We start from the raw sequence: 12,126 nt of genomic DNA on the forward strand, positions 1-12,126 counted from the left end.
ATATAATGATCAACACGCAATTAACTATTGTCTGAATTCTAACAGTGCTTTGCAGACATAAACAAACCCACGCAGTATCTGAGCACATTCATATGCAGGAACAAGGCCGGCGTGTCCCGTAATGACAAAGCTGACATCAAGAACACACCTTCAGCCCTCTGCAGGCATGGCAGATAGAAACGTTACGCCAGAAGGCTAGCCCAGCCATCCAGAAGATTACATTAACATTTACGCACATTATTTAGTTGCTTTCGTCCAAAGCGGAATACACACGAGACAGATGACACATCAAAAGTATACGGCTGCCAAGGAGCCAACTTAGCTAGATAGGGCAGCTAGGCTGAGCTTTCAATGGGTGTCCATAAAGAAGTAATGGCAAACTAGCATTACCCAGGGGAAGAAAGTTCAGGTTCAGAAAGTACAAATCCAGACCAAGGTTTTATTTCAGCCAACCAGCTGAATATTGAGAGGTTGTGACTCTTTATGGTTGAAACAAAATCTTGGTCTGGATTTGTACTATCTGGACCTGAACTTTCCACCTCTGGCATTAGCTAGAGCTACCCAAAATAAGATCAGCACCGAACCCACATGACCTTGCAAACTGTGTAGGGTAAAAATGTAGACAGACAACACAAATAGTCTCATATATAGCCTAAATACACCACAAATCTGCGTTCGGAGTATAGTCTGTATTCCTTTATGACAAACCAGCTTCACAGGTGGATTGTAGGAAGGATGAGAGTAGATGATCACTGACATGCATGTTTACATAGTTGAAAGAACCCACAGCAGTGTACCTCTCCTTTTGCTTGACAATACGACTCAGACAGAGATTCAACAAGTTTAAATACCCTCTAAGTGTCATAGACATAAAAAGTCAAGAAATATTTTTCCAGACAACACGTACACTATCCACGATAATACAATGTGTACAAAAAATATATCGATATGATTAACATTCTGATTAATTGGAGATTTCATAATAATTGATACTTGATTGATCCCCAACAGGAAATCATGTTTACGCCTCCCTCAACTTGGTCTTTGCAGAGTAAGTTGTCCGTGAAGGGCAGCCATCCATAGCGGCACCCAGGGAGCAGGGAGCTAAGGGCCTTGCTCAATGACCTGCAGATGTGCTGAAGCTGGGTTTGAACCGGCGACCTTCTGATTACAAGAACACAGGCTTAGTCCACTGAGCCACACGCTGCCATAAGTTACCAGTGAGACATGTAGTACTGCTGCTACCCAAGAGGGAGTCAAAAAAGCATTAAGACACAATGAGCAAAGTAAAAAGAAAAGTGAAACGTGGGTGGAAAATGTCAAGCCCCCCCTCACCCAAATTTCTAACGATACACTGCTGACACAATTAAATGCTGAGGTGTCTTTCCTGACTGCTGACAAGCATTTCATGTCTTGTCCTTGGAGTTACAATCACAGGCAATAAATCACATTGATGGATAATGTCGGCCCTGTTCCAGTGATGGAGAATGGCTCGACAGGGAAGTGCGCCCTACCACAGAGCCTGCAACAGTGACAACCCTGGGTCATCACTCAACAGCACAGGCTGAAGAGACAGCGCAGGTACACATGATTACCACCTCCTCTTCCACCTCCCATTGCAGCTAACAGCCCCAAGGTAATCTGATTCAGCTTGGCTCTCTGTTGCTGTAGCAACGCAATCTGCTTTCTTTACAGCCCCAACAGAGACTGCTATTTTTAATCAACACACTACTGACCCTAACACACACAGGAATAAAACGCAGGGAGGGGTAATTCTCTAATAAAGCACACGTAGATGAGGTTTAACATGCATGTAAATGAGGCCTTCTGGGGCTGCGTCTGTCCCCCCCAGTGGAGTGCCACTGGAGTGGCACCGGATGCTAAGATGGGTTAGCTGGCATGTGCCTTATTTTCCATGGCTCTAGTGTTTTACTTTTTTCATTACTCATAAATATATGATGCTTTAACAATGCCAGAAAATCTATAAACAACAGCTGAGCAGGTCCTGAAATAGATGAACCTTTAAATTCATTCCTCCTTTGAAAATTGTAATAAATATTATATCCTACCACACAAGGAATGGAGACCAAAGCACCATTCGATCTGGGTGTTGCTGTAAAAGGTGCTGTTTGTCTTAGCAGTGATAAACTTCAGCTGTGTGTTCCACCCTGGAGGGCAAACAAACCTTCCCACACTCCGGCCCCACACTACACCGTAACATCTAACAACAAAACCCAATCTGTGTCAGCTTGGACAAAGTTTGGGTCTCTACGTCAGAGATAGTGACCTCCAGTATTTTAGGGGAGCTCAAGGCATTGATTTACTTAAGTGCTAATAGTTGAGAATATCTGAAAGATTAGTTCTAGGGAAACACCAGCCTTTTCCAAGTCATCAAGGCTTGGCAAACAGAAATGGAAAAAGTAAGCTAGAGGTCAGGCAGAAACAAGATTTTGTTTCAACCAACCAGTTGAGTATAAAGAATCACAGAGCACTCAACTGGTTGGTTAAAACAAAATCTTGGTCTGGATTCGTTCTCTTTGGACCTGAAATCTTCACCTCTGACAATCTGAAAAGCTCAGAGACGGCACAAATATATATTTGTTTGGCTCAGATATACAGCCAGGGCTCAAGAGTTTGAAGATCTGCAATGATGCAACCTCTCCAAACACTCGCTCAATCCGAGACCCCAGATTGTGCAAAGCAGTAAAACAACTAAGAAGGAGATTTTAACCACCTGAGCCACAAAATCCCATTTGCCCTGAAGATTCCACCACAATGCTTTTTTTAACCAGTACATTAGTAACTCCATACTGTTAGAAGACATATTAACATGGCAAATACACGTTCCTGTACTAACAGCAGGTCTTTGCCATGTGCTGTAACTGAAGTTAAATCACATTTCTGGGAATGAATTATTAAAGACACACTAGGTGTTTTACTCACATGGTGGTTATGCATTGTCTTCTCCTATGCAAATGAACAGGTAAATATCCAGTTGCTTCCTTATGTGAATGTGGAGTTTTCACCGTCTAGTGATATTCATACAGGTACTTCAGCTAATTCGCAGAAATGCCTGCGAATGGCTGAGTAAATGTATGTTTGTGTGAGGATGTGTATACGCTAGGCCTGCACGACGTGCAATGTTAATATTGACATCACGTGAAAATGCTATTCATATATATCAGAAGGACCGCAACTATCAGCTGGACTACAATCAGGCTCATACCACCATACCTTCCAGACATTATTCCATGGTATACGGTAATTTCTCATGTTTGCGAGAAATTTAACAAATGATTGAGGAGGAGAAAGGCGAACAAGGGCTGGTAAGCAAAAAAAAACAAACATTCGCCTTCCGCTAAATGGAAATATTTCGGATTCAACACCAGAGGCAAAATTGAACAAAAGCAAGTGATTTGTCGGCACAGCTCACGGCAACACCCCCCAACTTTGATAGACTTTATTGGTTCCCAAGTAGCCAAGTTCTACTTGGCTACTTTATTTTGGGTGCATTTTGAATAGCTTTTTTGAATAACATTTAATCGCAAAAAATTTCACACTGCAATATACGAAAATTTTTCAATAGCATGCAGCTTTAGCAATGGCACCCTTGCCTCATACCATATGCCACTGAAGATAGTAACAAAAAAGATATCTGCCAATCCCTGTATTATTATGAAATATATGACAAACAAGACAATAAAACAAAATAGCATGTCCAATCAAATTGCCTTGACCAAAAAAGGGCAGCCGATCTGGGTGTACAGCTTGATGCCTAACCATCTTCAAAAATAAAAACACTATTAAATGCACGGACCCCACCCCATAACATGGAAACCAAACACTGAGGCAAAATGGCTGAAGAGGATCACAGTTGCCCTCCTCGAATGAAGGAGAAAAATCATTACGTGCTTTACAGCTTAGTGCCAGTGCTACACTCACCCAAGGCACCCAGTCTTAGCACACATACACACTTCATCTAGAAGCACACCATAACTGACCAGCAACAGGAGGAAATCTTACAGTCTGACAGAAAGGCCCAAACACATCAAACAGTGAGAAAATCCAGAGCAAGCTGACAACTTCCCCAACCATTACGCCACCACCGCCCTACTCGGTACCCTGACCCTTTCTGCAAAAACAGCTTTTTGGGTTATTTTGGGGTAAGTAGCCACCAGCTTTTTATGCTGCTCAGGGGGAATTTTCGCCCGTTTTTCATGTCAGACCTGCTCCAGGTCCTTCAAGTAGTCTGGCTGTCACTTGTCGACTGCAATTTAAAAAAAAAAAATAAGGCACAGACTTTAACTTTGACAATATTCACCATTTTGTTTTTTTAAACGACTTATTGCAGGTGGCCTTCTGCATAGGATAAGCGTCCAGCTGAAAGATACATTTTTTTCCCAAGTTTCAGTTTTTTGCAGATTGAAGCAGGTCTTCTTGGAATATCTTTCTGTATTTTGATCCATCCATTCTCCCTTCAGTTTTCACAAAATGGCCAGTCCCTCGGTTCCTCCAGATAGCATGATGCTGTCACTAGCGTACTTCGCTGTTCGGATGGTGTTAATTGAGGCATGGGCACGCAGACTGCACAGCCTTAACCGATGTTAGCTGGGTCTCTCGTGCTTTCTGCCGAACTCTAGACATGCTTTCACAACCTCTTCCGGTCAAGGTCTTCATTCTAGCGACCCCCCCACACTGTCATGCCGTATGCTCTTGACATAGTTAACTGGTGCACCTTCGCTCCACTCTCAGCCACTGAATTCTATAGCTCCTTCAGAGTAATTATTGGCCTCATTTTGGCCTTCAGCACCTGTCTATTTCATACGTCCTTGTTGAGTTTTGAGGGATAACAGGTTTGGTGTGACTTACACATGCTCGGTATTGATCCAACAGCGCTTACCGGGATGTCCAACCTCTTGGATATTTTACATACCCTATTCTAAATGCATGCAATTCGATTAGTTCATCTCTAACTTCCTTATGATGCTCACTTATAATGCTCCTTGTAACGCTTACAATGCTCCTTGTAACATTTATAATGCTCCTTGTAACATTTATAATGCTCCTTCTAACATTTATAATGCTCCTTGTAATGCTTATAATGCTCCTGACATACATTATTACTCACACTAAAATCAATATGTTATACTATTAAATGCTTTTTTGTTAAAAAATTATTTTACAAGTATATAAAATCATGTAACGCCAATGACATGAAATTAAAGGACAACATTAATTTGAAATAATTTATAATCTTTAATAATCATTTTTGTTTTCTTTATTTACATACCTGATATTAAGTCTGACAAAATAAAATGTGAAAGATTTTTTGGTAACACCTTACTTGACAGGGCATAAATAATGTAGTATTAAGCTATTACTTGTGTATTAATTAACCACAAACTAAGTGTTAGTTACATACTGACCTCATGTTCGTTCATCATTAATGAATTGTGACATTTTTATCTCAAGCAGTTACTATATGTGTTACTGTATCTTAATTCTGTAAACCTCTGTGAACAACTGAAGGAACTAACTAACTACTGAGGAACTACTGAAGGAACAAGTAATGAATAACACAATGACAAGTGAAATTGATTTCATCTTTTGTTCATAATTAATGAATTATGATTTAATTTAATGTCTTAAGTAGCTACTATATTTGTTCATGATTTGTACTTCAATAGTAACTCAGCTGTGCTAAGTATTTGGGCTCCTCAAGTAAGGTTTTACTGATATTTTTTTTTTTAGTAACTATGTTACTAGAGCAGTATCCATGATGAAAGGAACAAGGTGTTTTTGAAGCTCTTGTCAATTTGAAATACATTTTAATTGAAATCCAAATGTGGAAACCATTATAGAGCCACCCCCTTATACATAATTGACCAAAATGTTGGCTTATAAAATTATGTCTGTTACTTCCTGAGAAATTAAGGCTTTTACATAACCAAAAAGCCAAGGATGTGTCACCATATTTTGAAAACTGTTGGGTTTTAATCACGATAACAAATTTTGCCAATTTTAAAATAGTAACATGGTCTGGAACATGGGTTCATGGCTTGAAGGCTGTCAGCTTAAGGCCACGGCCAAACCTCTGTACCATTGAATTCAGTTCTCCAAGCACACAGCACAAGACTAGAAACCCCAAACACTATATTAATACCATACCATTACTCATTTTCATGCTGAAAGGCACATAGCGCGTCGATGATTTGCCCGCATTTGGTCCTGCCTTGGGCTACGTGATCTCCTACAGCTCATTTATCACAGCTCTCCACCTGGTTTTTTTAGGTCGGCCTTGTTTGCGCTTCCCAGGTGCTGACCATCTCAGAGCAACCTTTGGTATACGGTTGTGGTCCATTCTGAGGACGTCACCAAGCCATCTTAAGTGTTGGTGCTTGATCTCCAGCACCATACTCTGACTCTTTGTTTGCCTGGAAAGGTCTTCATTGGAGATCTTCTCGGGCCAGTAGATATCACAGATCTTCCTGAGACATCCATTGTGGTAGACATTGATCTTGTTCACGTCAACCTTTACAGCACACCAGCATTCAGAGCCATACACAGGAACAGATCTGACATTGCTGTTGTAGAGTCTGACCTTTGTTCTCAAGATGAACTGTTTATACTGCCAGATGGGCTGAAGTCTTGTGAATGCACTGTGTGCTTCCCCAAGCCTTGTTCTGATGTACTTTTTTGCTGCATTGTCCTTACTAACAAGACTGCAAAGATATGTAAACTCCTCAACATATTTTAAGTGGCACATCATTCATTGTGATAAGTGCACTAGGGTTGGCATTCATGAACTTGTGTTTTAGAGGCACTGAATTTGACACCTGTTTGCTTGGCAAAGGTGTTCACTCTGTCAACCTTCTCCTGCAAATGGAGTAATTTTGAGGAGAGAGCAGCTCGGTCATTGGCAAAGTCAAGATCTTCAAGCTGCGATAATGGGGTCCATTGGATGCCTCGAGGCTTGTCAGCTGTTGTCCTCTGCATGATCCAGTCAATGGCAAGCAGAAAGACTATGGGGGAGATGAAACATCCGTGTTGCACACTGGACTCCACTGGAAACCACTCTGGCAGGGTTCTGTCAACTATGAGGCTGCACTGGAAATGAATTAACACTCTGCTTGGCCAAAAAAAAAAGTCACGATTTGAATTTAAATCAGCAAGTACTTAAGAGCTAATGACTGGATCGATATTACAGCTCAGCAACGTCATGCAGCAATGAAGTAAAGTCAACCGAGTACCTGAATATACTGAATGGTCAGGTTATCCCAACAATGGATTTTTTTCTTTCCTAACATATTCCTAGCATATTCCAGGACAATAACGCCAAGATTCATCGGGCTCAAATTGTCATAGAGTGGTTCAGGGAGCATGAGAAATCATTTTCACACATGAATTGGCCACCACAGAGTCCTGATCTTTGTCTTTGAGATGACTAAGGAAGACTTTACAGAGTGGTTCAACTCTATCATCAATACAAGATTTCAAAGATAAATGAATGCAAATCTTTATGAAAAAAAATGTCGAGACGTTGCATGAGTACGTGCGAACAATGCATTGACGAATGTGCACCATTACCAAAGCCAAAGGCACTGCAACAGAGTATTACAGTGAGTGACGTTCTTTTTGGCCAGGCAGTCTACAAAAGGGTAAATACTGGACTCACTTCTCAAAAGAAAACTGCATTCTAATTCATCTTCAGGTTTGCATGAACTTAGCCAGACTATATTATTAATATTATTATTATTTATTAATGATAGTAATTCATGACATAGTTCGGTACAGATCTACAGGACTTATCTTCTCATCAGGCTTTCTAATTTGCCCCTAGTGGAAGGTCTTACCTTCATCCACTGAGATCTCTCTTATGCACTGAAATTTTTTATCCTCCATTACCTTCTTAAGCAAGTTTGAATACAATCCTTGTATTTCAATTCCTGACACTTGACTGTTTTTAACCTTATTGTGATTGGCAGTTAAGAAAAAGAACTGCAGTACATCAGTACCTTCCACGCTGCAGAGCGGCTCGTATCAGTCACTAACGCAATGTCTGATGTTTTTTCATGTCCTTCAGACTTGATTTATGCTCAGAATCCTACAGCTGCAGTCAGAATTATAAACAACCCTAAAAATGCTTCAGTACAAGCCAGGCTTTATGTATCAGAAGGCTGCGGGATTCTTAACTGATCTCAGCTTGTTTTACATGCCTAAAAAGGAGACAAAATAGCTGCCTGGTTCAGCGCTGAAGACATTGATACAGTCATTTATAGAATTCTCTAATGTCTTAGTACCACCTGGGTTTTCATGCAATTCATTGACAAAGCAAAATGAAAGGCTTCACTGGTAAAACCACACAAACCAAACAGAAATCAGGACCATTTAACAGACAAAACATATTTTGTACTATGTTTTCACCACAATTCAAAACTGAAATTCGCCCCATATTTGTGTTATGAAAGGCACAAACTGCAGACCACCTACAATGTGGGAAGAAATATTTTTTAATGCTCAAACATTAAACTGATTCACTGCAGTGCGAAATCAGATTTATGAAAAGTAGGAGTTCCCAATCTTTCAATACTCGTGGACCTTCCTAGGGTGTAGAAAAATTTCACGTGCCGAGGGGAAGGGGTATCGGCAGATCAACTGGCAATTTCATAAGTTTGACCATTTCCATTTTTTTTTCAGAATATGCAAATGTGAGGGGTTGTAAAAATTTGAAAATAAATCAATCAACCAATCAATCCATCCATCCATCCATCCATCCTCTATACCCGCGTGTACTATGCAGGGATGTGAGGGTTCGAACCCTCTACAGAATCTACAGGCACAAGGTAGAGAATAAGCCAGGACGGGTGCATCACAGAAAATGTGAAAATATGCAGTTTATATTCCGAAATGAAGCAACTCCTCCCCGAAACCTACCAGTGTTCCACAGTCCAGCGGAATACTGGGGGCTGGGAACCCCTAAATATAGCTGGAATGCATATATAAAACTCAGATGGAAAGGTTCCACCAAAATGATATATCTTTGGTCACATTTTGGGAATTGTGCGCCTACAATGATTCTTTTTAGGAATCCATCTGAACACTAATTTTTCTCCAGGGATCAATGACTGAACATGGCAGCAGATAAATTTCCAAGGAGCATTTTTCTACTGCATCAACAATTATCATTTAAATTATCATTCTTAAGACCCAATAAATGTACACTTTTTAATTATTCTGCTTGCTTTCCGTTTCTATAAACACAAACTTTTCTGTTAAATGCGGCACCAAGAGTATACATAGGTCTTAAAGTGACAGTACCTTTTTCCTAGCATGAATTTTGGCTGCCACAGTATTACACTATATAAGACAAAAATACAACATGAGATTAAGCACAGCTAAACTTATGAGAAGGTATTAATACATACACTACTTCCCCATTCCGTTTAGAAAAAACATGTAGACATTGCAAAAACATCAGTCCTTAAATAACAAGAACCTACTAACTGGCCTTTAAATTATTTCTCTTATGGTAACTAACAAACATTTAAATTCTCAGACAGGTTCTGAGTCTGACGTATAGGCTTGGTTTATTATTATTTTCTTGTTAGTCTCTTTTACCAAAGGAGGAACAATACATCAACACATGGGCACCTTTAAATAGAAATCGTTAACGACTTCTCCTTGACCATGTGCTCTCCACATTGCATTTAGCTTCACCAGCAGTGAATCTGATGAAGTGTCACACATCTGAGTCGCAGTGACAGCTCCTTTCAACAAGGGCACACCAACACACCTAGTAAACAAAGTGGCTCCTGCTGACACCAACCGTGCGTCACCTCCTCCAGCTCCGACAGCGACAAACTATCCTCAGGACCCCTCGCAGCGTTTGCTGGAATGCCATCGGCAATCAGTGCCAGAGTGACGCCCGAGCTCCCCAGTGGAGCTTGGCGAGTCTTCGGGCTTCTCTCCTCATGCAGTGCCTCACGCCAATAAGCCAGCCGAGACAGAGAGAACCGGAGACCCAGCCTAGAAAGTAAACATTATGCAAACGGGGCGCAACTTTAATCCTGTGACCTAAGAAGAGCTCATGTGTGGCCCTGTTGGTTACGACTCTGTACCTGTGACCGGAAGGTCGCCGGTTCAAATCCCATGGCCAGGAAAATGATTTCACTGTCGGGCTTTTGAGAAAGGCACTTAACCCCAATTGCTGCAGAACCTGGATAACCCTGCTCTCTCGGTTATACGTGACTTTAGATAAAAACATGTGGTAAATAAATAGATGTGATGTTGATATTCTCAGGAGAGCTGAACCCAATTTCTGCGGTTTATAAAATCCTGTAATTTTACATATATATATATGTGTGTATATTTATATGTGTGTGTGTGTGTGTGCTTGTAAGACTTCCCAACGAATTCAGTTAATGATCACTTAATCAAACAGTACCTGCTGTAGAAGCACTTCATTCTTTGACTTTCGTCCCCTTAGCATCCTGGCCAGGCCTAAAATGTGACCTTGGCTGGACACCTGCTGGAACCGCACTTCCCACCACGCACGTTTCACCACCTTAATAACAACCTCAGGGGTGCAGGGCTACGCCCGTGACCGACTTCCCAAATCGTCCCAGCATGAGTACCATTCCGTTTCAGGAAATGAAGAGTTAGACAACCAGCCATCAAATCACTGTCATACAGCCAAGGCGAGGGATGCACAGAAGCTGCTGACAGACAATTCTGCCCTTGGACATGCGCTTCTAGCAGCCAACAAAAGAGAGATCACTCCATAACAGCAGACCAATTAACGCCCCCGTGCTCGCTTCAGCATTTGCAACTTCACTCCAGCCAACAATCGCCATAAACATCTGTCCGTGTCTGCTTGGTCTGAATACGAATGACAACCATCGCAATAATGTGGCACAGCAGCAGCGAGATAACAGAACGGCGCGCCAGACTCTTTCATAACGCAGAGCACTACACGATACCAGGGCTTCTTAATGTGCCCAAATTAGCCCGATCGCCTGGACATCACCGGACACATGGCGTGCAGATCCCTAGAAAGATCGGAGGCTTACTTAACCAAGATCGGTGACCTGTCCACCCCGAAGCCCCCAATGACCTGTGGTATTCAACTCCCTGAACACCGCGTCCGCACAGAAGGGGGGCAATCATCCTGCTTTCAAATACTTGTACCCACCTGCTGAATAACTATACATTGAATAGCTGAAATTAGGCGTCCGCTTTGCGACCGTGCAACTTACACTACAACCACAGCGGGCGGACGCTTCCGGAGCACCGACATCTACATCCATCTGTATCGCCAGATAAACCACCATCTATCTGATCTCCATGTTAGCGTTTGGAAGCCCAGGCACGCAAGCAGAGGAAGGCAACACGACTCCATCCCTTACCTGTCTCCAAGCCTCTTCTTAATGGGATAACGGGAACGCTGCCCCGATCTGGCGAGATACCGCGAACATCACAGCCGTCAGCGCCGCTCGGGCGGTACGCAGCACTGGCACCCGCTCCGCCAGCCCAGTAGCAACCACACGCAGTTCCGCATAACTGCAGGGCGGGGACCGCCGGGACCTACCATTCAGCGGGGCGGGGGTGTCACGGCCCACAAAAGCCCAAGGGCGCCCCAATATGTCGGATTCTGTATCCCTTTCTTTACAGGTCCCTTTGTCTGTCTCAAGTCAAATGGCATATTGTAATAGCACGCGAAAATATATCAGTTACTTCCCCGTGCACATCGAAACAGTTGCCTAATATGTCTAATAATAATTGATTTAATAATATTACTGATTTCATAATATGAAAAATGCAAATGTGTTTTTCTGAATTAATTCCATTGATGTTTGAATACAACTGTCATTTCGTCGCCTTTGCCACCAGACATTGCTAGTCTACCCTGTTTTTTTTGCAGTAGTAGAACATTCCAGTGGCTCTACGCCTTTATAAAGGGCTTCGAACTAAACAGGCCTACATGTCGCGGCAACGTTGTTTTCCTGTCGTGCGTTGTTGTTGATGGCACGGGAGTTAATTCTGTAAATATTCATTTTGACAAAATGTTCTTTTTCCTTGTTCTCTTCAGATTCACTGTTATTCTCCGATGCGGAGCAAACCTGAAGA

General features: G+C 42.0%; 2 protein-coding genes across 2 annotated transcripts in view; one reads left to right on the top strand and one right to left on the bottom strand.

Moving 5' to 3' along the window:
• LOC125751437 (MAP kinase-activating death domain protein-like) overlaps positions 1-11,556 on the bottom strand; it is a 60,198-nt gene extending 48,642 nt beyond the window's left edge. The window contains 1 exon segment of the mRNA XM_049030242.1: positions 11,406-11,556. The gene's annotated coding sequence lies outside the window, so the exon portion shown is untranslated.
• kif18a (kinesin family member 18A) overlaps positions 1-12,126 on the top strand; it is a 314,001-nt gene that overhangs the window by 359 nt on the left and 301,516 nt on the right. The gene's annotated exons all lie outside the window — the stretch shown is intronic.

The sequence above is a fragment of the Brienomyrus brachyistius genome, chromosome 11, assembly GCF_023856365.1.
Source record: "Brienomyrus brachyistius isolate T26 chromosome 11, BBRACH_0.4, whole genome shotgun sequence".
NCBI classification, from domain to species: domain Eukaryota; kingdom Metazoa; phylum Chordata; class Actinopteri; order Osteoglossiformes; family Mormyridae; genus Brienomyrus; species Brienomyrus brachyistius.